This window comes from Lissotriton helveticus, chromosome 11 (assembly GCF_964261635.1).
Source record: "Lissotriton helveticus chromosome 11, aLisHel1.1, whole genome shotgun sequence".
Lineage (NCBI taxonomy): Eukaryota > Metazoa > Chordata > Amphibia > Caudata > Salamandridae > Lissotriton > Lissotriton helveticus.
The window spans coordinates 819,647,982-819,672,307 of record NC_136072.1 but is presented as its reverse complement, the minus strand read 5'-3'; the positions used below and the strand labels follow the sequence as shown (position 1 = coordinate 819,672,307).

Sequence of the window (24,326 nt, the reverse complement as noted above, 5' to 3'; positions counted from 1 at the left end):
GTGTAGTTAAGTCTCCATCTGTAAATAAAAGCAACTTCTCTTTCTGGTGCCAGTGATTCTTTTTTTTTATCCCAGTCTGTCTCACGATGGGGAGGAATGGTACTGTGGACAACGCCAACGACAACCCAATGCAGGCAAGCAGCTTCTCACGAATCAGAGTGAAAGCGGGAAGACATGAAGAATCTCTCAGACAACTAATGGATCCCAGGTTAGAACAACATGTTTTAAAGTAATCTCTGCATCCCTACAGGGATGGAGATTTATTATGCACATTGGTTGCTCAAAGCGAGGGTGCATTTTTTGCTGTTTGTCGTTCATCTCGTGATGCTCAGGACTGTGCCCAGGCTCTTGACAGAACTTTATTACGAGAGGTGGGAGCACAATAAATAGCAGTATATGCACAGCTAGGCCCCCCCGAACATACTGTCAAAAGATCCTTCTGTATATTTTATTAGGAAGCAAGCACCTTAGTTATAGAGATAGCGGGCACGACTACAAATAACTGGATCAGTTAAATTGTCGACCTTACAGATATTACAGATATTATCTAAATGGATGCAGGTATTGGCATACTTTTTTTGCCACAGACTTTTTAACTCGATTACGTAAGAGTTTATTGACTTCACGCGCTATTGAAGAGAATTATGTGCATAACATAGGTTGTTTTAGGTGATATAATGACACAACACACCGTGTGCATAATATTAATGTGTTCTATATAATGTTATCTTCATTTAGATGCAGATATTGACATACTGCTCACCAATGTTCCCTCTAATTTTTTCCCTCTGTGTGCACCAGTGTAGGGTCTCTGTGCCCTGCAGCCATGGCTATGTGCGCCAGGAACCAGACCTCGCGTGTGGGTTCAGTGCCAAATATCACTCCAAACTTTTGCTTAAACATTGAAAAGACGGTGCATTTTCACAAATAAAGCACCACGTTAAGGGTCTTAAGGCAGGTTTGCAATTTGGATACACACGCCATGACATGAATTGGTGATACAGGCAAGTACACTTCGAGTTTAGAAAAGCACAAGACTCCAATGGTGGTACCATCATAAGATTTTACTGCTGTAGGTGTAATGTTACTTGTTGTATTATAAATCTGGATGCAGAGACAAAAAGATGCAGCAAAATACCAATTCCACTCTTGCCTGTCTCTGCTTTCTCCTTTTGTGCCTGTTTTCCTGTCTTTCTCTTCCTTCTTTCCAGTTGGTGTGTTTCTCTCTCTCTTGTTGATGAAGAAAAATAAATGCCAGTCCCTAAAAAACGAGTGAGGGTGAGACCACCGGCTCAAATTAACCACTGGGCACATGTAACCAAGAAAAATGTGTAAAATGTAATGGGTATTATCATCTTCCTTTAAAGACAGTGAAGGGTTGTAGTGACAGGATAGTAAATTACGGATCCCCAAGGAGGAGTAGTTTGCACGTCACCTAAATCCTGCGATGGCTTTGTAGCACCACAAGACAACATGGATAGAAATCTGTAGTTTCCATTGGTTGAAATGTTTAATTTCCAAAAATATAAGTGGGACGTTCAAATGGTTTGTTAATTCCCCCAGAAAACACGTGGTTATGTCAGGTGGCTAGCCTATTTTACTATGGCATGAAACGGATGTGGTATCAAACATATATCAAAAGCAGTAAGTTGCAAACTATTGGTAGTTAACAGGGGCAAAAAAAAAATGATGAATTTCTTTCTGTTAATCATTATGTGGAGATTGTGTGTTTTTTTCATTTTTAAATTGCTGTTTTAAATGCATATTTATCTAGCTGGAGGGGAGATTTGATGCCGGCTTCCTGCAGTGTTAAAAAAACAGACACCCAGCTGCAAAGAACGTTTTTTCTTTGTTTTCACTTTTTAGAGACAGACTAGGATGTTACTCATTGCAATGGCAACCTTCTCCTATTTTAACATTCTGCCTTCAGTGCCAAAATACATGAAAGTAGGGCTGCAGTCTTGGGGGGTGGTTGTGTGGTGGGTGACTCCACGGTGGGTAGATCAGATGAGTCGCATGTCTAGTAAAAAGGCAGGCCCAAAGTAAAACCAGATCAAAGAATAGTATTATGGAGCTGCAAGCAAGTAAGGGGGATGGGCAGAAAACAAAACTGGTTTTATTTAGTGTAGATCATGGGTATTCACAAACTTTCTCTCGGGGCCAAATTTACAGTGTGATTTGTGGCCGAGGGCCGCACCGGTGGGGGCAGGGTCAGTGGGGGAAGGGGGCAGGCTAGAGCAACAAAAAAAACTGTGACCATGAGGTTGAACACAGGTCCCTGCACCAGACGCCTTCATCTACTAGGCCACCAGACCTGGCATACACATCTCTCTCTCTCGCTCTATCTCCCTCCCTCCCTCCTTCTATCTCTCCCTCCCTGTCTCCCTCCCCCTCTCTCTCTGTCTCCCTCTCTCTATCTCGCTCTCTCCCTCCTTCTCCCTCCCTCTGTCTCCATCTGTCTGTCTCCGTCTATCTGTCTCCCTCTATTTGTCTCCCTGTCTGTCTCCGTCTATCTGTCTTCCTCCCTGTCTCCCTCTATCTGTCTCCCTCCCTTTATCTGTCTCCCTCCCTTTGTCTGTCTCCCTCCCTCTGTCTGTCTCCCTCCCTCTGTCTGTCTCCCTCTGTCTGTCTCCCTCCGTCTGTCTCCCTCCCTCCCTCTGTCTATCTCCCTCTGTCTGTTGCCCTCTGTCTCCGTTGGTCTGTCTCTGTCTCGCTCACTCCCTCTATCTCCCTCCCTCTATCTCCCTCTGTCTGACTCCCTCTCCCTCCCTTGACTCCCTCTGACTCCCTCTCTCTCTGTCTCCCTCTCTCTGTTTCCCTCCCTCTCCCTTTCTGTCTCCCTTCCTCTGTCTCCCTCTTTCTCCCTGTCTCCCTCCATCTCCTTCTCTCTGTCTCCCTGTCTCTCTGCCTCTCTATCTCGGTCTCTCTCTGCCTGTGTCTTTCCCTGTCTGACCCTGTCTGTGTCTGACCCTGTCTGTGTCTGTCCCTGTCTGTGTCTGTCCCTGTCTCGGTCTGTCCCTGTCTCGGTCTGTCCCTGTCTCGGTCTGTCCCTGTCTCGGTCTGTCCCTGTCTCGGTCTGTCCCTGTCTCGGTCTGTCCCTGTCTCGGTCTGTCCCTGTCTCGGTCTGTCCCTGTCTCGGTCTGTCCCTGTCTCGGTCTGTCCCTGTCTCGGTCTGTCCCTGTCTCGGTCTGTCCCTGTCTCTGTCTCCCTCACTCTGTCTCCCTCACTCTGTCTCCCTCACTCTGTCTCCCTCACTCTGTCTCCCTCACTCTGTCTCCCTCACTCTGTCTCTATCTCTGTCTATGTCTCTATCTCTGTCAGTCTCTGCCTCTGTCTGTCTCTGCCTCTATGTATCCCTGCATCTATCTCTGTTTCTAGCTCGGTCTCTCTGTCTCTGTCGCCCTCTAGCCCCATCTGTCTCTGCCTCCATCAGTCTGTCCCTGCCTCTATCTAGCTCTGTCTGCTCCTGCCTCTTTCTGTCTCTGCCTCTATCTGGTTTGGTCTCTATATGTCTCCATCTGTCTCTGTCTCCATCTGTCACTGCCTCTATCTGTCTTTGCCCCTGTCTGTCTATCAGTCTGTCCCTGTCTCTGTCTCTATCTGTCTGTTTCTGTCTCTATCTCTGTGCCGTGGGCAGTGCACAGTACTGTGTCTACACGTCCCAGTCACTGACAAAAACAAAAACAATAATCCAATGAATTTAAAGCCCAACATGCTCCTTTGTATATATCCTGGTTTTACAATAAACTCTCAAAATGTATCTATGTATGAAGTAGGTTAACTACTATGATCATCAATCCAATTCCACCGATGTGGGGGTGGGCGGGAGGAACCAACAGGGGATGAAAGACCGTCGTGCTACATACAAATCACAGGGATATACAATATGGAGGTGGGATGCACACCTTTTGTTTTAACTTTTTAACTTGTGCTATTAAAACTTGTCCACATTCTCCTTTAGATGCTTGCAGAATGGTGAGTGCCAACCCGTTATGACACCAAAAACTGAAACACAACATGATAACAGGGGTGTAAATACACCCCCAACCACTCGCACAGCTTAATTGCGCCATTTCTGCCTCTCCTTTCTTTTTTACTCATCAATGTATTCTTTATATACTTTCTTCTTTTCCTCTTCTTTCCACAGTCATTTAAGTAATCATCTGTGTCATTCCCTCACCCCTCTTTAAACCCATCCACCCGCCAAAATTCCTCCTATTTGGCCCTTAACTGCACCAATTTACCGATGTTGATCATTCAAAAAACAAATACTTCATTTCCCATAATGCAATTTAACAGTTTCCGAAGAGAACGAAAACTATAAAAATCAATATCATTGCAAAAACCAATAATTATCATATAAGAATTATCACAACTTTAAAGTCCGTTTCCAATAGTACATTAACACCGACTTTTTAGACGAACTTAAGATCTTTCACCAAACCGTGTGGATGCATGAGGCACATCTGTGTCTCGTTACTTATCCTTTTTAACGGCGGGTGCTATCCCGAACAGGTCAAAGTTCATGAAGATACAATATGGGCATGAGATGCACACCTTTTGTTTTTACTTTTTAACTTGCTATTCAAACTTGTCCACATTCTCCTTTAGATGCGTGCAGATACAAATCACAGGCCATAACAGGTAGCAGGCACCACCAAACAGAGACTGTCCAGCAGCCTCTGTGGGGGCACTCACTGAAGAACCAAACAGAGCAAGCCTGAGGGCTAATTGTGGGCCATTGTGAAAATATTCCTGTTAATTGCAGCGCAGTAGGGTGCTGCAATTAACAGGAATACATTCACAAGTGCCCACAATCAGCCCTCAGCCACGCTACATTAAGAGAAGAAATGCAGCAAGCCGAAAAGCATGACGTGCACTTTACACGTCTTGCTTTTGAACTTGTATTTTGCTGCAATTGCGGCGAATGTGCAAGAACTGGCTATAGGGTAAATTTTCAAGTTTTTAGAAGACAATTAAAGGATTTAGCAGTAAAGCTACAAGAGTGAGATTAACCTCTACACATTATCAACAAAGGCCAAAAGAGAGCCAGAAACCAAAATCGGGGAAACCTCCTAGAACCAAGAGTTTAAACCACAGAGAATGACATCCTCACATGTGTGACAACTTACAGCAAAGCTTTGAACTTGATGAAAAAGGCTATTAATAAACACTGGAGGATAATAACATCTGGGAAACTACAATGGCCTAAACCCAGATTTGCACACAAAAGGAGCAATAACATCCCCAACCTACTAGTCCATACATGACCTGTAACCAGACAAGCAAAGACAAAACACACAGTTCTAGCTACTTGGGGACCGGAACCAGTGCTAGGACATTTCCCATGGGGCACATGTGCGGTATGCCATTTAAAAAAAGCTACAAAAGTTTTAAACCTTGAAGAAAATCTCAAACGGACCTTAAGACGATATACAAATTGCCATACCACACATGCAATTTATATGATCACCTGTCCCTGTAGATTGAGACACACTGGCATTATCTGCAGAAAATTGAAGACTAGAATCGAACAACACCAGAGCAATATCAGGTATAAGAAAAATTACCACACGGATGAGTAATCACTTTCTCTCTCAGCAACACTAAGTCAATGACTTAGAATGGGTGATCCTTGAGACACTAGACAACACCAGCCAGGACGCAAAACAAAATTCTGTTCAAAAAGAAAAAAGATGGATTTACCGCCCCAAGGCTTTTGACAAAGGGCTTAATGATAATATCCCCTGGTTGGCATTTAACCAGAAAAGCGCACATTAAATACTATGCTCAGAATAAAACCTCTCCTAATATTAAATATGTCAATCATACGATATTCAAGTAGAGTTGTCTCCCCAATAGCATAAAAACCTTTGGAACTTGATTCACCACCCTTCAGATGTTCTCTCTGAACATTCTTGCTTCAACCAAATACAGGTTTTTTCAGACATGAGCCTTTGTACACTTAAGGAGACGAATCCTCTATCCGATGATTCACATGATAACACTACTAATGAACATAAGTAAAGGCTCCCTTAACATCTGAAGGCATATGCTCGTAAATAAATATTCTAATAAGCGCTCGTAACAGCATTATTGTCTAGCGATCATAAACACTGCCTCCTTTTCTTATTATGCCACACATTACGCTTCTTTGCTCAACACTTGACATGTATTGATACATAAAAATCTTTTTAGAATGCTAGCATCAACACAAGATATACCACAAAGAGCGGCAATTATAGACAGAAGTATTTCTACTATGCCTATCGTTTTTTGTGTGCCAGTAATAGTTAGCTGTGTTCCCCTTTTTAAGGCTAAATCAGTTTGGATCACCACACAATGAATAACCGACTATCCCACCTTTGGCCACAATCAAACGTGTACTTTTCAAAATCTCTTGACATCACTTTAAGGAATTTGTAAGGCTAAATTGCTTCAGCCGCAACAAGACGCATTATGAAAAACTTTCAGGATCCTCACATTAAGGATAATACTCAATTTCTTAGAACACTGACAATAGCATTACAGAGTGCTGCAAAAGTACATTAAGCCATATCCACAGGCTGTAGTATTTCTCCCATATGCTTTACTCTAGCGTGACAGTAATAAATACATGTATTACACTCTTTTCATGTAATCAAACATACATAGCAAATCAGTTTTGATAGCCAAATCAAATATCTGCTCAATCGACTTGGAATTAAAGTATATTGCCTGTAACCACTTTACATTATTTTAAGTATTTTAAGGGTTGATTCACGCTAGACGCGACTGTGCATGTAATACCCCTTTGCGTTATATTTATCACCAATCCTCCAACAAAATGCCTCACACAGGTGTTCCTAACTGAAACCATATGGAGCACATATGCCTCTCCCGAAATACCGATCCTTGTAATTCTGGATGAGAGAGAGACGTGTTTACATAGAGCAGATGGGTGAGTAGAAAGGCAGCTTTTTTCAACACTGCAACGGTCCCTTTTCTCTTATTAGGGATTTTAATGCTCTCCGTTATATTCACTTTAGAATTTCTAATCATGCTGTACCTTGCACTCTCCAACCCCAAGTGGTGAATTATACTCCTTTAAAAGGTATACCATTTTGCCTTCGATATTCGTAACTGCTATTTTCTGCACGTTATTTCTTGCCTGTATTGACCTGAAACAACTAGGATGTCTCATTTCTGTTCCCATCAACTTCCAAACAGCATAGGTTTTTACGTCATACTTAGTTTACACTAAACTATACCTTTATGAACATTTTTTTAAAGCATTATGTCACTAAGACGGTTATCCTATTTCATTTCAGTAACTATAAATGCTTCCACCATAAGCCATATAAGAATTACATTTTGTTTAGATATCATCATTCTGAGCAGCATGGAGCAATGCCAGTCAGAGTTTATAGTAACTCACACTATAAACAAAAGCCACTAGAAACTATCTTAGTGGACAGTCATAAACGCACACCGGGTGTATAGGAGATCATTTACACTATCAATCAATCAATCAGTGCATTTATAAAGCGCGCTACATACCCATGAGGGTCTCAAGGCGCTGGGGGGGCGCTACTGGTCGAAGAGCCAGGTCTTGAGGAGTCTTCTGAAGGTCAGCAGGTCCTGGGTCTGTTGTAGGCTGTTGGGGAGAGCGTTCCAGGTCTTGGCGGGAAGGATCTGCCGCAGACGGTGGCTTTCTGGATACGAGGAACTGTGGCGAGGGTGAGGTTGGCTGAGCGGAGGTTTCGGGTGGGGTTGTGGAAGCTTAGATGGTTGTTGAGGTATGTGGGTCCAGAGTTGTGTAGGGCTTTGTGTGCGTGGATGAGGAATTTGAAGGTGATCCTCTTGTTGACGGGGAGCCAGTGCAGGACTCTCAGGTGGGTTGTGATGTGGCTGCGACGGGGGACGTCGAGGATCAGTCGTGCCGAGGCGTTCTGGATTCGTTGAAGTCGTCTCAGGAGCTTGGTTGTTGTTCCTGAGTAGAGGGCGTTCCCGTAGTCGAGTCTGCTGGTGACGAGGGCCTGGGTGACGGTTTTGTCATGTCGGGAGGGACCCATTTGAAGATCCTGCGGAGCATGCGGAGGGTGTTGAAGCAGGACGCGGAGACGGCGTTGACTTGCCTGGTCATGGAGAGGGTGGAGTCGAGGATGACCCCCAGGTTGCGTGCGTGGTCTGTGGGTTCCGGGGCTGTGCCTAGCGATGTGGGCCACCAAGAGTCGTCCCAGGCCGATGGGGTGGGTCCGAGAATGAGGACCTCCATCTTGTCTGAATTCAGCTTCAGCCTGCTGTCCTTCATCCAATCGGCTACGGCCTTCATTCCTCTGTGGAGGTTGGCTTTGGCGGTGTAGGGGTCTTCGGTGAGGGATATGATCAGCTGAGTGTCATCGGCGTAGGAGATAATGTTGAGGTTATATTGTCGTGCGACGTGGGTGAGCGGTGCCATGTAGATATTGAACAGCGTCGGGCTCAGGGAGGATCCCTGTGGGACGCCGCAGATGATTTCGGTGGATTTTGAGCGGAAGGGTGGGAGGCGGACACTCTGGGTTCTGCCGGAGAGGAAGGATGTGGTCCAGGCCAGGCCTTCTCTTGAATTCCGGCGTCATGGAAGCGTGCTGATAGGGTGCGGTGGCAGACTGTCAAAAGATGCTAATAGGTCCAGGAGGATGAGGGCGGCTGTTTCTCCTTTGTCCAGCAGGATCCTGATGTCGTCGGTGGCGGCGATGAGGGCTGTCTCGGTGCTGTGGTTGCTGCGAAAACCGGATTGGGAGGGGTCCAGGATGTTGTTGTCTTCGAGGTAGCGGGTTAGCGGTTTGTTGACGATCTTCGCAGTCACTTTTGCCGGGAATGGGAGCAGGGAGATGGGCCGGAAGTTCTTGAGGTCCTTGGGGTCCGCCTTGGGCTTCTTCAGGAGGGCGTTGATCTCGGCGTGCTTCCAGCTTTCCGGGAAAGTTGCTGTCTCGAAGGAACTGTTGATTGTTTTTCGGAGGTGGGGGCCGATGGTTGTGCTGGCTTTGTTGAAGACGTGATGGGGGCAGGGGTCCGATGGGAATCCGGAGTGGATGGAGTTCATGAATTTGATGGTGTCTTCGTCGCTGATGTTGGACCAGGCGGTCAGGCGGCTGGTGCGGGTGGTGGTCGCAGGGGTGGTGGGCTCTATGGTGGGTGCGGGGGTGTCGGAGTTGAAGCTGTCGTGAATGTCGGTGGAAGAAGGTGGCCAGGGAGTCACACAGGTCCTGGGGTGGTGGGATGTCAGTGGTGTTGGAGCTGGGGTTGGACAGTTCTTTCACGATGCTGAAGAGCTCTTTGGTTTTGTGTGCGTTGTTGTCTAAACGGTCCTTGAAGGCGGTCTTCTTGGCGGTCCTGATGAGTTGGTGGTGTTTGCGGGCGGCGCTCTTGTGGGCTGTGTGGCTGTCTGGTGTTCGGTCGTGGGGCCATTTCTTCTCCAGCTTGCGACAGGTGTGCTTGGAGATCCGGAAGTCTTCGGTGAACCAGGCGGCTTTCTTGTTGGTGTGGTTGGTTGTGGAGGTCTTGAGGGGGGCGAGGGAGTTGGCACAGTCGTTGATCCACTGTTTGAGGTTGGTCGCGGCAGTGTCTGGCTCGGTGGGAGGTCTCAGGGCGAGGGCGGTGGTCAGTTGGCCCCCTGGTGAACTTGCCCCAGCAGCGTTGTGGCAGCTGTTGGGTGAGGTGGTGTGTCGTGGGTTTCCTGAAGGTGAAGTGGACGCATCTGTGGTCGGTCCAGTGAGGTTCGGTGGTGTGGTTGAAGGAGACGTGGGGGCTGGTGGAGAAGATGGGGTCCAGTGTGTGTCCGGCGGCGTGGGTGGGTGCCGTCACAAGCTGTTTGAATCCGAGGTTGACGAGGTTGTCGATCAGGGTGGTGGAGTTGGCGTTGTTGTTGTTCTCGAGGTGGAAGTTCAGGTCCCCGAGGAGAATGTAGTCCATGGAGGCGAGGGCGTGGGTGCTGACTAGGTCGGCGATGGTGTCGCTGAACTGTGGTCGAGGTCCGGGAGGTCTGTAGACGAGTGTTCCTCTGAGGGTGGTGTTGGGGTCGGTGTGGATCTGGAAGTGTATGTGCTCGGCAGAGAAGATATGTTGTATTACCACACTATGGATTTGGACCCTGGTTTACCAGCCTGGTGAGACTGCCCTACAATGTGCCGACAGCTAGGGTAAAGGTGGGTTCTTACATATCTGATCCCATCAGGGATGCCCACTGTCCCTTCTCCTCTTCTCCCTAGCCATCTTGCCCCTAGCAGCCGTCCTTTGTATGCGAGGTACTGACTGGGGTATACGCCTGGGAGATGATACCCATGTGGTATCCCTATACGCAGAAGAACTGCTACTTTGCCTCCGTGACCTCGGATCCGTCCCTGCTGACTTGACCAGCCTGTTGTCCGACTGCTACTATTTCCTGTCTTAGAGTGAATTGGGCTGTGTGTTTCTATTCGCACCCACCTCTCCTGAACTCGCCCTAACGCATTGTGGTGTTCCAGTTGCATTGCAACCTGATACCTTCCGTTACCTAGGAATCCAAATTTACCACAAGCCTGCTGATCTTCTAGACAGAAACCTTGGCAGGGCCACATCAGCTATTCGGTCTCAGATGTTATTTTGGAGCATACTATCTGTTATGGGTCGGATAACACTTTTAACAAGCATTTGCGATGCAATAGGTCTCACATTTGCAAAATTTTAAGCTATTGGCATTGTAAATGACAATTGGCCATATGTAGGTAATTTGTGTTTTGCGATTCTCAAATTGCGATGTTTTGGGAATTGCAATTAGAGAATCGCAAAACGCAATGTAGGTAGGATTAGCAACATTTTTAGCGAATGCCACTTATTCCTTATTTATGAATCGCAAATTGAGATTCGCAAATAAGGAATAACTTCTCATTCATTCCTATAGGCTAGAAGGCCCATAGGAATGAAAGCGACATTCTCAATTTGCGATTCTCAATTAGAGAATCGCAAATTGAGAATGCAATTTCAGGGTTGTAAGGGTGTCAATAGGACACCCTTTTGCACCCCTGAAATTAACATGTGTGCACATGTGGCCCACATACATGCCCTAAGGGCATGCATGTGACCCACATGGCAAAATGCCAAAAAGTGCATTTTTCAAAGAAATCGCAAAGTACCACCAACCTGAAGTTGGTGGTATTTTGCAATTCCTTAAGCCAAAATTTGCTCAACCTGGGTGCTTCCTACATTGCATTTAAGGAATCGCAATTTGCGATTCCTTAAATGCAATAGGAAAATAAGGAATAGCAAATTTTGCAATTCCTTATTTTTCCTGTGGGTTTTTGTGTGCTACATAGCACACTACCCTAATTGCGATCGCAAATGGTGAAATTCTGCGAATTTCAGCATTTGCGAGCGCAACTAGGCTTCCTACATATGGCCCAATGCCTTTTATTTATATGTTTTCAAAACCAACACATAGATAAAGGTTTGTCATTTACAATGCCAGTAGCTCAAAGTTTCGCAAATTAGAGACCTATTGCATTGCAGTAACGGAAGAGTGCAGTTCCCGGATAGGAGATAGCTGTCGGCAGAAGATCTCATATGACCAGTGACTTAACCAAAATGTCAGCAGCCGCGGCATAGCCTCAGCCCTAGGTGGAGCCCAGCACGTCTCCGAATAGCATCAGGTGGGGAGCTGCCGCAGATGTCGCAGTGTGCCTCGGGTGGAAGGACAACCGGCAGCGAGTGAGGGGGTGCTGCATGAGCTCACAGAAATGTGCATGGGTGAAGAAGCCCAAAAGTAATCGACTGGGGATCAACTGCACGGCAGCCGACGAGGCCTAGTCAGTCTGGGACTGCTCTGGCTAAATGTAATTAGAACGCCCTGGACGCGTGGACTGACCGGTTGCTGCGGCGACCCAAAAGCGCTGCAGGAGGGAGCAGATTGGCGAGTGGCGCCAGTGGCGCGCTGAAAGTTTTTTTTTTTTTAAGGAATGCAGCGTTCCACGAGTGGCGCGCTGAAAGTTTTTTTTTTTAAAGTAATGCAGCATCCCGCGAGTGGCGCACTGAAAGATTTTTTTTTTAAAGGAATGCAGCGTCCCGCGAGTGGTGGGCTGAAAGTTTAAAATAACAAGCCCGGGAGTTGTGTGCGCACGCGAAAAGGAAATTTAAAAAAAACATGCGAGTGGTGCGTGCGAAAGTAAAAGTGAACGCGTGCTGTGAGGGTGCCGCAAGCGGCGATTAATGGGCTATGACGGAAAGCCAGATGGCGCCTGTGCGCGTCACATTGCGCGTAACCGCAAGCTTTAGGCCTTGGTCGGATTTCTAAAGCCCACTTCCTAAATGTCTTGCCAGTCCAACGCATGCGCTGACTCAGGCGAGACCAAAAACTGGTGGTCCTCCCGCGGCTGTTATATTACTTCACTAATCTGCTGCACTATATCACCCCCCCCCCCCCTCCTTATATATGCAATCGAGCGTACTACGAGAGACTTTATCTGGAATGGATCACGCTATGGAGTAGCACTTTCTAAATTATAGCTACCCACGGATCAGGGAGGGTTAGCTACTCCCGACATGAAGAACTATTATCTTGCCTCTCAGCTACAATGAGTGGCTAGGTGGCTAGCAGGATTGCATCTCAATGACACAGCCACATGTGCCCCTCCCTGGACGCTCCAAGAATTACATACATTGTTCCATCCTTGCACCCGCAATCATCAGCCGGACGCCCTAATGCTTGGAATTGCAGCCCGTTCATATCATAGGAGCTTGTATCTCACTAGACTGACGACCTAGTACGCTCCAGCACTACCTCTGTTGCCCCGCCCCCGTGGGACAGTGGCCACGTTGTCCACAGAGGTAACTGAGTGGTGGGCAGCGGGGCTCCACACGATAGGTGACCTATACAGAGATGGCGTTTTGCTGCCCTTTGACACGTTGGCAGATGAAGATGGGCTACACCCTGGACAGTTTTTGTTATACCCAGCCATGATTAGTGCCCTATGAAACCGATGGGGAGACATGTCAAGCGAACACCAGACTCATCTCACATTCCAATGCCTTTGTGCGCTGGGAACTGATAGGCACCTCACCAGATGGTTCGCGGCCTTGTTTCGACAGCACGCGGTGACACCGTTTCTTTCTCCGAGGCAGCGACGAGAGACAGATCTGTACCGGCCATGTTCGGACAGGGAGTGGGGTGCAAACTGGAAAGCCTCATCGGGGTTCCCCGGAATGCACGATTCTGCCTAATCCAATATTACATCACGCAAAGAGCATATCTAACCTCAGACAAGATTAACCGATATTTCCAACATACTGATGCGGCCTGCCCCAGATGTCAGGCTGTAAACGCAGACCTGCTGCATATGTTATGGTCCTGCTCCAGCCTCGCATAATACTGCCAATCTGTGATGACTTCACTGGCCACCTGCACGGAACGAGTCATAGCATGCACCTGGGAGGAATGCATACTACACCTGTTCCCTAGAAGTAAGAGACAGAGGGTGACCATGCGTTTTCTAGATGTGGGGCTGCTTGTGGCCAAGTGCCTGGTCACGAGAATGTGGAGATCACCGGACCCTCTGCTAGCCTGGCGCTGATCACTGCTGGCATAGGCCAAGTCTGAAAGCATTTCACTATGCTGAGAGGGCACACTAAGGCTCCACAAATTCCCCATTGCAATCCACTGGGACACAATACTATATGATTTTCAAGAGGAATGCCCGGTCATAGATAGGCAGCTGCGGAATGCAGACTCCCCTTGGGGGAAGATGGAAACCCCGATAGGAGGCCTCCCTCCTTAGAAAGTTCTGCGCCTTTCACACACTACACTGGGCACCCAATACCTCATGTGCTTCAAAAAATAAATGCTATACATGAACACCTCTACGGGATAGTGGCCATGTCATTCGGCTAGGATGAGGCAGAGGCGGTAGCAGATGAGCTGAATTCACCTTGTTCCTTATGATTTACCCCACTTCCTTCTCCTTCCACCACACTGTGGTGCCACGATAAGAAAAGCCGGGACCTCAAGTTAGGCGATCGCAAAGGGACCTCTGGGTGGAAGGAGCGGCTGGGAGCAACTAACGGCCTGCACCCCCGATCTGACTGGCAAATTCTGGAGACACCCTGAGGGGAGGTCGGAAGTGATCAACATAGGGGCACTTCTGTATATGCCATGATTTAACTAGAGGTGCAAAGGGAGGACAGCGATCTGATACAGCGCTGCGGGCAGTGGCGCCACATTTTGTACCAGGCAGGCGCTGCGGAGCACACTTGACCCCTATTGTTCCACGACCCGGAGCCATAGTGTACGAAGTGGACTGTTGCTGGCAGAGGATTGTAATTTGACGACTGCTGTTGGGTTCGGAGAAACCACTACCGATAACCGCAAATGGCGACCATACCCCAGGACTTGGTACGGACACAAGTAATCTGTAATAATGAGCGGCAGGAACGCCAGGGGCTCTCACCAGATAAAACTGGATACATTTACATACACCAAGACACAGATGACAGCACCCGATAAGGAAGCCCCACCATCACAGGGCGAAAAACCCAGAGAGGGTCAGGAGGTGACGCTGCGCGACATCATGGCGACATTAAATAAGGTGGACTCCCGTATTGAGACTCTTGCAGTGGATTTATCACTAATCAAAGCCGACTTTAGTAAACTGTTGACGAGACTGTCTGAAGTCGAAACCTTCTCCGAAAATATTAACAGCTGATTCCGCCACTCTTAAAACACAGGTAAACTACCTCCTCACTGAAAACAAAATATTGGCTGCCAAGCTAGAAGACCATGAAGGGCGCTCGAGGCGAAACAACATCCGCCTTATTGGTGTGCCGGAACGGACCGGGGATTACAAACCATCTCCAGCCTAGAGGTTTGTCCAACTATTTCTCTGTTGAACGGGCACATCGGGTTCCTGGTGACAGACCGAGGCCTGGGGTGCCACCGCGGCCTATTCTGGCCCGTATATTCAACTTCCGAGATAGGGATGTGATATTACAGGCCGCGCGCGAGGCTCCCCCACTGAAGATCGAAAATGCAACTGTGACGATTTTTACCGACTACACTGCGGCTGTCACAAAGCAACGGCGGAGTTTTCTGGATGTCAAAAAGACGCTTCGTGACTAAGGCCTCAAATATTCCATGCTCTTTCCAGCCAAATTGAGGGCGGAGGCTGAAGGCAAAACTTGTTTTTTTGCCACCCCGGACGAAGCACAGGCGTGGCTGGAAGGTTGTCGGAAAGCTGGTCGGCCTGGTAGAAATGGTGACACTGGAAGTTGGCGCAGGGACCGCGCGCTGAGTGAAGAATGTGAGTGACTCGAGGCACGGACTGCTTCACTGTTTGTTGCCTCCTGCGGTACGGATACGAGGCTTTGAGTACCGGTACATAGACTTAGATATGATGTAGGGAGTTCGCCAATGGCATTGTTCTGGCACAAATGGAGTACAAGAGATGTTTTTAGGCTAAATGTTGTGTTCCTTTGCATTGGCGCCATAGACTACGTGACTCTTGAATAATTTTTGTTACTCGCTCTCTGTTTATTGTACCTCTTCACAAGATAGCTTTATGGCTCGGGTTGGGAGGCTGGGGGAAGTTCGCGACCTCGTTGATCTTTGCAGGGTTGGGAGGTAACGGATGCTATCTTTCACCCCTGTCCGCTGGAAACTGGGAAGGGATTTAAGCACTCTGCTTTGTTGGGGAGGCGGGTAGTTTTGAATCCGTCAGGCAGAGAGGCAGGGAGTGGGGCGGGGGGGAAGGTAAAGTTCTCAAGGTTTTGTTTATATTTTCTTTCACAGTTTCTAAGAGCACATATAATGAACCAAATGGCTGCCAACATACTGGGACTGACTCGTTCTAGTGGGACAGCGGCGCTGCGATTTCTCTCTGTACCATAGGTCTACCCAAGGTCAACACAACACTGATCAACAAACGGCTCAGCTCTCCCCAGGGACACCATTGACTCTACTCACCTGGAATGTGCGGGGGTTGGGGGACAAGGTGAAGAGGGGTTTAGTGTTGCAAAACCTCAAACGATGCGCATCTGCTGTGGCATTACTACAGGAGACGCACTTGATGGGTTCTACGTGTAAGGCCCTAGACAGGTGGGGTTATAAAATGGTTGCTCCCTCCGAATTCTCGTCTGGGTCCAGAGGGGTGGGTATATTAGTCAAGAAGCAGTTCCCACTAATAATACAACAGACGTGAGTATATGACCAGGGCCGCTATGCGGCAATCACGTGTCAATGGGAGGACAAATTGTTTAATCTAGTCTCCGCCTACATTCCACCTGCTCTACATGCGATAGCACACCCTGCATTTATGACATTCTTGCTTGCCCTCCCTGAGGCAGAGATTGTGATTGGGGGAGATTTTAATGACATAATGGACGGTACACTAGATAGATACCCCCCTAAACCAAATGCAACGGGCAGCCACCATATGAGCGGTCTCCTAGATGCCTTAGGACTTACAAACGCATGGCGATTTAGGCACCCCAATGCCAAACAATACACCTTTCATTCGGGGTACATGACAGCCTCACACGTATTGATTACTTTCTAGTCTCCGCGGGTGCCCTGGAGGGAGTGGTTGGGGTGGATATTCGCCCTAGGGGCATATCAGATCACTCATCGACACTGCTGACATATTCCCGCCACCGGACTGTGAGACGCCGCATTTTCCCCATATACCCCAGTTACTTGCTTATACCTGAAGTGCTAAAAGAGATTACTAGTGCTACTAGGGACTTTTTCCAAGACAATGAATCATCGGTGCAATCACCCTGCATTCTCTTGGAGACCTTTAAAACGGTTGCACGTGGGCATGCTATAGAGTCTATCACAGGATACAAACGGGGAAAACAGGCAGAACTGGATTGTTTAGAATCGGACCTAGATGCTGCAACAATACAACACGCAGAACACCCAACACACCAAACATCCCAAGGGATGCGTCTCAAACAACATGAATGTGTGGCATTTCAGAGAGAGATGGTCATGGCCAGACTTCAGGCCACGTGCAAGAGAATATACGAATTGGGGGATAAGGCAGGCAAGTTACTAGCCTGGCTTGATAAAAAGGAGAAAGCAGACAGAACGATCGCGCAGCTGCGTACACCTGCAGACTCCCTAGTGATCGCCCCAAGTGACATAGTAGATACGCTGGCCGACCATTTTGAGCACATATATGCCTTGCGCTCCGCGTTTACAATAGAAGAAGCCCACGAATATATTAAAGATATTGCTATGCCAAAACTCACACCAGAAGCGGCTCTGCTCTTAGACGCCGACCTTTCGGTTGAGGAGCTGCAAACGGCTATTGGCTCCCTTGAATCCGGTAAGGCGGTGGGGCCTAACGGGATCCCCATTGAACTTTATTAAAAAACTGCAGACTTGACGGCCCCTTATCTCTTAAACATGTTTCAGGACAGTCTTGAGGCTGGAGAACTGCCTCGAGATCAACGGTTGGCCACTAACGTTACGATCCCTAAACCGGGCAAACCCCCGGAGAATTGCAGTTCATACCGCCCAATATCCTTAATCAATGCTGAAGCCAAAATACTGGCCAAACTATTGGCATTGCGACAGCCCTTAATCTCAGGCGACTACAAGCGGTGATGGCCCGGAGGTCCTCTATTCAGGAACCCGCAGTAATTCTATCCTTAGACGCGAGCATAGCGTTTGATGTGGTAGAATTGCCATACTTATTTGCAGCCCTGCGACACTTGGGCTTAGGTCCAAAATTCTGTGCCTGGATTTGTCTGCTAAATACTAACCCATTGGCGTATGTTGTGGCCAACGGGCACATATCGAGGGATTTCCCATTGTCCTGAGGGACACGACAGGGGTGCCCACTGTCCCCATTACTATTTACACTGGCTCTAGAACCGCTAGCAGCGTGGATCAGATGGGAGCCTTCTATCCGTGGGCTTCGCTTGACAGACACTTGGGAAGATCGCATATCACTTTATGCAGATGAAGTGCTACTATACTTTACCTCCCCGGGAAAATCCTTCTTAGAGCTCCTGAATGTATGTGAAAAATTTGGTTGGGTGTCCAGATACACTATTAATTGGTCTAAGTCCGTACTCTATGTACTGAAAGACCCGCCACCATTACTACCCTCGGATTCCCCGCTACGGGTTACAGACGGAGCCTTCAAATACCTCGGCATCTACGCAACACCGGACCCTGATGAATTTTATGGGAAAAAATTTAAACCCCCACTAGAGCGATTTAAGCGTGATGCAACGGTCTGGCATAGCCTTCCCCTCACGCTGTTGGGCAAAGCAGCGCTTCACAAAATGATGACGCTCCCCCATTTTCTATATGTTCTCGAAAACACCCAATTTCCAGTCCCTCAGGCTTATTTTAAAGCAATAGCGGCTGAAGCCTCCAGTTTATTATGGGGAATAAACCGGCACGCATCGCCCAGGATAAGCTGGTGCGTAGCTGGTACGATGGTGGGATAGCCCTTCCGAACGTGCAGCTGTACTACTGGGCAGCACATCTTAAAATAATCGACTATTGGTTGCATGCCCCTCAGGACGAACCTGCGTACCAAGCGGACAGACAGGAACTAGAGGAGGATGGAATGATGTCAGCCTTATACAGCAAGAGCAGGAGATATCACACAAATGACGCCACTCTGGGACTCACAGAGACTTGGGCGACTTCGGAACAGTAGAGGTTTCGTACACTGGGACAGTATTGGTATATCCACAGTGGGCGATCTCTGGAAGAAGGGAGCAGTGGTCGAGTTTTCCCACTTAGAGACACAATATGGGATGGCGCAGACAGAGAAGTTTAGGTATCTACAAATCCGGCATGCGCTTCAGGCAGTCCTGACATCTGGCACGACCATACCAGAGGCCAATCCATTGGAGGATAGACTCCTTACAGAACACATGACTAAGAAGGCGACATCCTTTACATACCGTAAATTAGTCAACAACCTGCCAGATCTGACGACAAATCTGCAACAAAAATGGTCCCGAGATGTGGGTGACTTCGATAAATCGGAGTGGCAGGAGGCACTGTCGTCGCCACGTGAGACGGCCCTACCTGGTCAGACTGCTCCAACTTAAAGTACTGCACCGCACATATTACACTAGAACAACACTCTACGCAATAGGGAAAGCCCAACACCAATACTGTTTAAGGAACTGTGGGGACGAGGGTACATTTTTTCACATCTTTTGGGACTGTCCCCATATTGCAACGTACTGGGCCAAGGTGATGCGCACTATATCTCAGACTGTGGAAATTTCGGTATTACCAGAACCAAGACACTGTCTGTTAAATGTGTGGGAGCCCAATGACCTCACTCACCAAGCGCAGGATTGGGCGATGTTGGGTATGGCACTTGCTAAGCGCAACATTGCTATGTTATGGGGGTCAAGTGAAATACCTACGCTCCGGAAATGGTGTAAGGACATGGACGAGGCAATGGTGGCCGAGAAGGCGGTCTTTATCCATCGTGGTTGTCCCCGTAAATGGGAGAAAGTATGGGGAGCATGGAACAAGTATCGAGGATATATTTGTGATCCACCTGAACTTGTAACAGATGATGTTTCCACATAATATGGTCGTACTGTCCGGGAGTTGGGGTGCGGGCCAAGTGTACTGTTCATGATATATTGTTGATGTGGGAATGAGCAGCGTTGTTTGATTCACAGCTTTAATCGCAGCCAATCATGATTATCTTCTAAATGTAATGTTTGCCCTGATTTTCAATTCAATAAAAAGTGTTTTTTTTTTTTTTAAATAGCATACCTGGGGGGCGCCCCGTCCCCCTGAATCGGGATGCTCTGTATCAGACACTCAAAAGTACCTGCATGACTACCTGAATGTTATAACTGGAGATGGGAGGCGGTACCAAACGTTTTCTCTCCACTCATAGGGGGGCTTAAACTGACCTACGGGCACAAGGATGAAAAACCACAGTGATGCACACAGTTCTTTGGTATTCCAGTTGCTTAATGCTTGGTTAATATAACGCTTGAATCTGACCCCCACTGTCAATTAATGTCTATGTGCGATTCTTTCTCACACTGCTAGTTGTATCTGAGAGCTGCCGGGTGGAAGCTGGGTTTGGTCTGAAGCTAGATACATGTTCAATGGCAAAAAGGTTTATATGACGCCAAGCATTGGCATTCGCTGTCTTATAAGTTTGACCGTGGGTAGCTGTTCTGGTAGCCGATGTACAATACAGATATCGGCAGTCATTTATAGATTGTTACTGCTGTTATGTATCAAACTAGCTGTTGTGATATTTATCATGTGCATTGCCAAAGGGATATATATGTAAAAACATAAACTTTAATAAACAGATTCAAACAAAGAAATTAGATGTGTTGCATTACGTTATGTTTTCTTTTCCCTTTTGATTTCATGCTAGTTATGTGCCAACAGCAGTGCCTATAACCCCTTCTTGTCTTGAGGGAAGTGTGCTACGAGACGAAGAGAGTGAGTAAATATACGCATCCATATTACCAGTGACGTATCCTACAACTCTAGGTCTTCCACAATATGGTCCGGATGAACGCCACTAGACCCGCTAGGGCACAAACTGGCCGAAACATGTCGAGCTAATCCAAAGGTGTAATGGACCAGTAACTTTCCCACATATACACTGACCATTTTTTAACCTTATCCCTATCCAGTTTTCTTTATATTAAAACTTCCTTCACTGGATATGAGATAATTTTAAGTGACATACCACTGTCAATAGCCATACAGTCTCCCTCCTAGTGGAGGTTGGTGAATCACTTGGAGAACAGGACACTCAAGTGACAGACCTGATGATGATGCTATACACCAAACCTCAAGAGCGGCGATAATATACACCGTGACCTGAGAAAGTGTGGTTGAGTTTCTCCAGAACTATTATCCTTGAGACTCTGGTACACAGAATTATGTGGTTCTTTCCCCCCTTTATTGATTATTGACTACTGAAAGTCAGAAGCTGACTGAACCTCTGCTTCTTTCTCCCCTCACTTCTGATTGAAATGCTTCAAGTAGTCTTTCAGAGAGCTAGGCCTGAAGTTGAGAGGAGGAGACTGTGGTTGCTATGGATACTGCAGTCATCAGCTCAGGGCAGGCTTGTTTCCATAATTGGCTCACACATCCTCCTTCTGGCATCTGATCCCTCAGTGGTAAAAGCGCTGCAGGCAGTCCAGCTTGAGAGCCAGCTGACAGAGTCAGCCACATATATGGTCTACCTCTCACCACTAAACCTGGTGTGGCTGCAGCATGTTAAAGATGCTTGCTTTCATGTAAGTTTTTAATGCAATGGACTTGTCACCCAATTGGATGCAGCAGGTGGGAAGGGTGGGTTGGTTTCTGGGGACATTTGTGGAATTTATCTCTTTAAATTGATGTCCTTGCTTGGTTTTATCAGTGATAAAGTGTCACTCGATGTTACCACATACACTTAAATTACAAGGTGGAAATGTAAACACATAAGCAATCTGAAACGTATGAGCTATGTACATTAGTAATGTTGAATTCACGGTGCCATATTTTTAGAATTGCAAACACTTCCATTCTAATTATTCACAACAAAATCATTGCTGTTATGTATTTGATACTGTTAGCAAGCATTGGCTTGTTTTAGATGTATGTCTTTTGTTGTGTCATACGTCTGAATGAAACATTAGAAAACTCACAGAAAGGCACCCAAAGATTAGTCGGATGGCATGGTTCCTGTAGGGAAAAAAAATGTCATGCTTAAAGACGTGTCCTCATTTACATATGCCACGTCTCTCGTAAAATATTCCTAGTTATGATTCTTTTGACACGTCCGTTTTAGAAATATACCCCCAACATTTTTTCATGCCACTTAAAGCACTAAGCATTATTATTTACCGGGTGCGGAATAAATTACGTGCAACCCACAATGAAGGTCTTTGGGTATTGGAGAAGGGGAGTGTTATGTTCCTTTAAGTATGTTATTCTCGTGCAGTAGCACGAGGAATGTTGTGTTTAGAATAGTATAACTCGTGCAGTAGCACGAGAAATGTATTGCCCTGTGTGTTTGTATTTAATATGCATTCTAGCTCCTTCACTTGTTCTCCAGACAGTTCTGTCAGATGACTGCGCTGGTGCTGAGAGGAGGGCTGAAGGGAAGCTGCTCTATCGATCGATGTTCACATCCTAATAAATACTTTTAATTATACGGATTTTGGAGTTTACATCCTAATAAATACTTTTAATTATACGGATTTTGGAGTTTACTTAACAGGGAGCCTGGAGGAAAGAAACTAATAAATACGAGCAGGGCTACAGAATTCAGGAGGAAAGAATTGTGATGTAAGTAGGGCGGGGCACTATAATCCATTCAGAACCAAGTTGGGGGAGAGGGGGGGGGGGGAACACTATGGAAACGCCGGCAGCGAGGATGCGCTAAGGGGAGAGAAAGTGCTGCAATAGCTTAGGGATGACTGTTGGAGGAGCCTCGAGAGCGAGTATACAAAGTGCAGCAAAAACGAGTGGATTGCTGCAGACACCTAGTGGGAGGAAGTGCATCAAACACCAAATGGAAGAAGACTGTAGCAATCTGCAAAACTCGGCAGGAATCTGTGAAAAGTAGGGCGGGTGAAACCGCAGAAGCCCTGAAAGAAATTAGAAGGAAAGTGGGGGTCTAGCGGGGAGACGGCCTATACCGTGGTCGGTTACTACATGATAATTCTTCCTAGACCGTTTTACCGCAGCCATTCAAGCGACTTGACCTCAATGCTGGCATACGGAATTCACTGACGTCTACAAGGGGGTCAAATATACTGTAGAGGGCAACAATTGCGTTAAAAATGTCACAGTTAGGGTATTATACTCGAGGCAAGGAAACGACACAGAAGCCCACCGAAATCTTGGCAGACATGCACGTAGTGATTACATATCCTTCTCCATCCATTTGACCAAGAACTCCTGAGAATCAAAAAATAACCTGATCACTACTTACATACACTGTGCGGGATTTCGTCTTAATGTCCGTTACTAATAGTTTTAAAAAGGATGACATTTGTCCATTAGTAATTTTCGTACTTCCGGGAAGTACAATAGCCACTCACGTGGCTGAGCATATTCTGGCCGTCGATTGGACGTGACTCTTGACGTAGATTACGACTGAACTAGTTGGCTGCACCTCAGCCAATCATATGTGCTGCTGGGAATTCCGAAGTGCTTATTGGCTGTATAGCCCGCACGTGCTTCTCCGGTGTGTAAACAAGCCACAGTCCGAACAATTATTTGCTGCCTACTGATTCACCGTAGGTCCGCTGCCTACCGAGTTCATCTCGCCTGTTGTTAATTAAGCTGTTAAGAGCGCGCTGGACTGGGCAGTTCAGTTGGCAGAAGTCAAGTAACGCAACCAGGGACCGAAGCAGTATACCTGAGTCGGACGGTGATATTAGTTCGTGCTAGTTGATTGCGCAGGCCTTTCTGTTGGTTTTGAATGGACGTGTTGCGGGGAAGCAAGGGTTTGACTGGCCGATATAGGCAGTGCCACTGCAGTGCTTTAAATGAAAAAAAAATAAGTGCAGGTTGTAGGAGCAATGGTTGCTGCCAAGGAGAGGCGGAGGCCAGGTTGCAGGTAAGTAATTTATTTATAATTACATTCGTAGCGAGAGCGCCGGGAACCGCAGCCGCCGTGTTCGCGGGCTCCTCGCATTTCCAACCTCGCCGTCATGCTCTACGTCAGGCGTAACGACCAGAGCGCGACACTACATATCTCCCCCTTTAACAACTGAACAAAACTTGATTAACAATGTTCCCAAAGTATATCTGCTTCCCAGTACGTTAACCGCTCCCATTTCATAGTCTCTGTACTTTGCCAGTCTTACCACAGTTCCGTCAGCGCGGTTACATCTCACCAGGGTGCAGGAGTCCTTCCCTGTGTCTTCTTTGGGGGTTCTCGGCCATGGTCTCGTCTCCTCACGTGGGCCTGCCCTTCGGTGTCGCTTCACTGGTGCTTTCCTGACTTCCCTGTGTGCACTCCTGATCGTCCCTTTCTACCGACACCATCTCTCTCAGGGCTCCTTCCGATGTTGGTTTCTCTTCCTCCGAAGGGAGGACCTCAGGGTGGTTATCGTTGAAGTGTTCTGACTGTGACTCCTCATCTTTTGTCCACTGCAGTATCTTGTTGCACTTGGAAAACAGATCCTGAGACCAAACTTTCCCATCGCTTAGTAAGGCGCTCTGTTGTAAACCTCCTTCACTTGCATGGGTGCACTGAACTTGCTGTCGCCTTTCCTTCTCAGTTGGGCTAGTTTGACTCCGACCCATTCTCCTCTCTCCAACATCGTCTCCTTCACATTACGTCTTTTATTGTAGTGTTCTGTGTACACTC

At 47.3% G+C, this 24,326-nt stretch overlaps 1 protein-coding gene and 1 long non-coding RNA gene across 4 annotated transcripts in view; one reads left to right on the top strand and one right to left on the bottom strand.

Moving 5' to 3' along the window:
• LOC144792096 (uncharacterized) overlaps positions 1 to 23,063 on the bottom strand; it is a 710,230-nt gene extending 687,167 nt beyond the window's left edge. For 2 of the 3 annotated variants that reach the window (XM_078666963.1, XM_078666967.1), the window contains exon 1: positions 22,941 to 23,063. The gene's annotated coding sequence lies outside the window, so the exon portion shown is untranslated. The remainder of the gene's footprint in view (positions 1 to 22,940) is intronic. The other variant, XM_078666965.1, reaches the window with a different exon arrangement.
• LOC144792098 (uncharacterized) overlaps positions 1 to 24,326 on the top strand; it is a 215,502-nt gene that overhangs the window by 46,895 nt on the left and 144,281 nt on the right. The window contains exon 2 of the long non-coding RNA XR_013602506.1: positions 76 to 208. This is a non-coding gene — a long non-coding RNA (uncharacterized LOC144792098). The remainder of the gene's footprint in view (positions 1 to 75; positions 209 to 24,326) is intronic.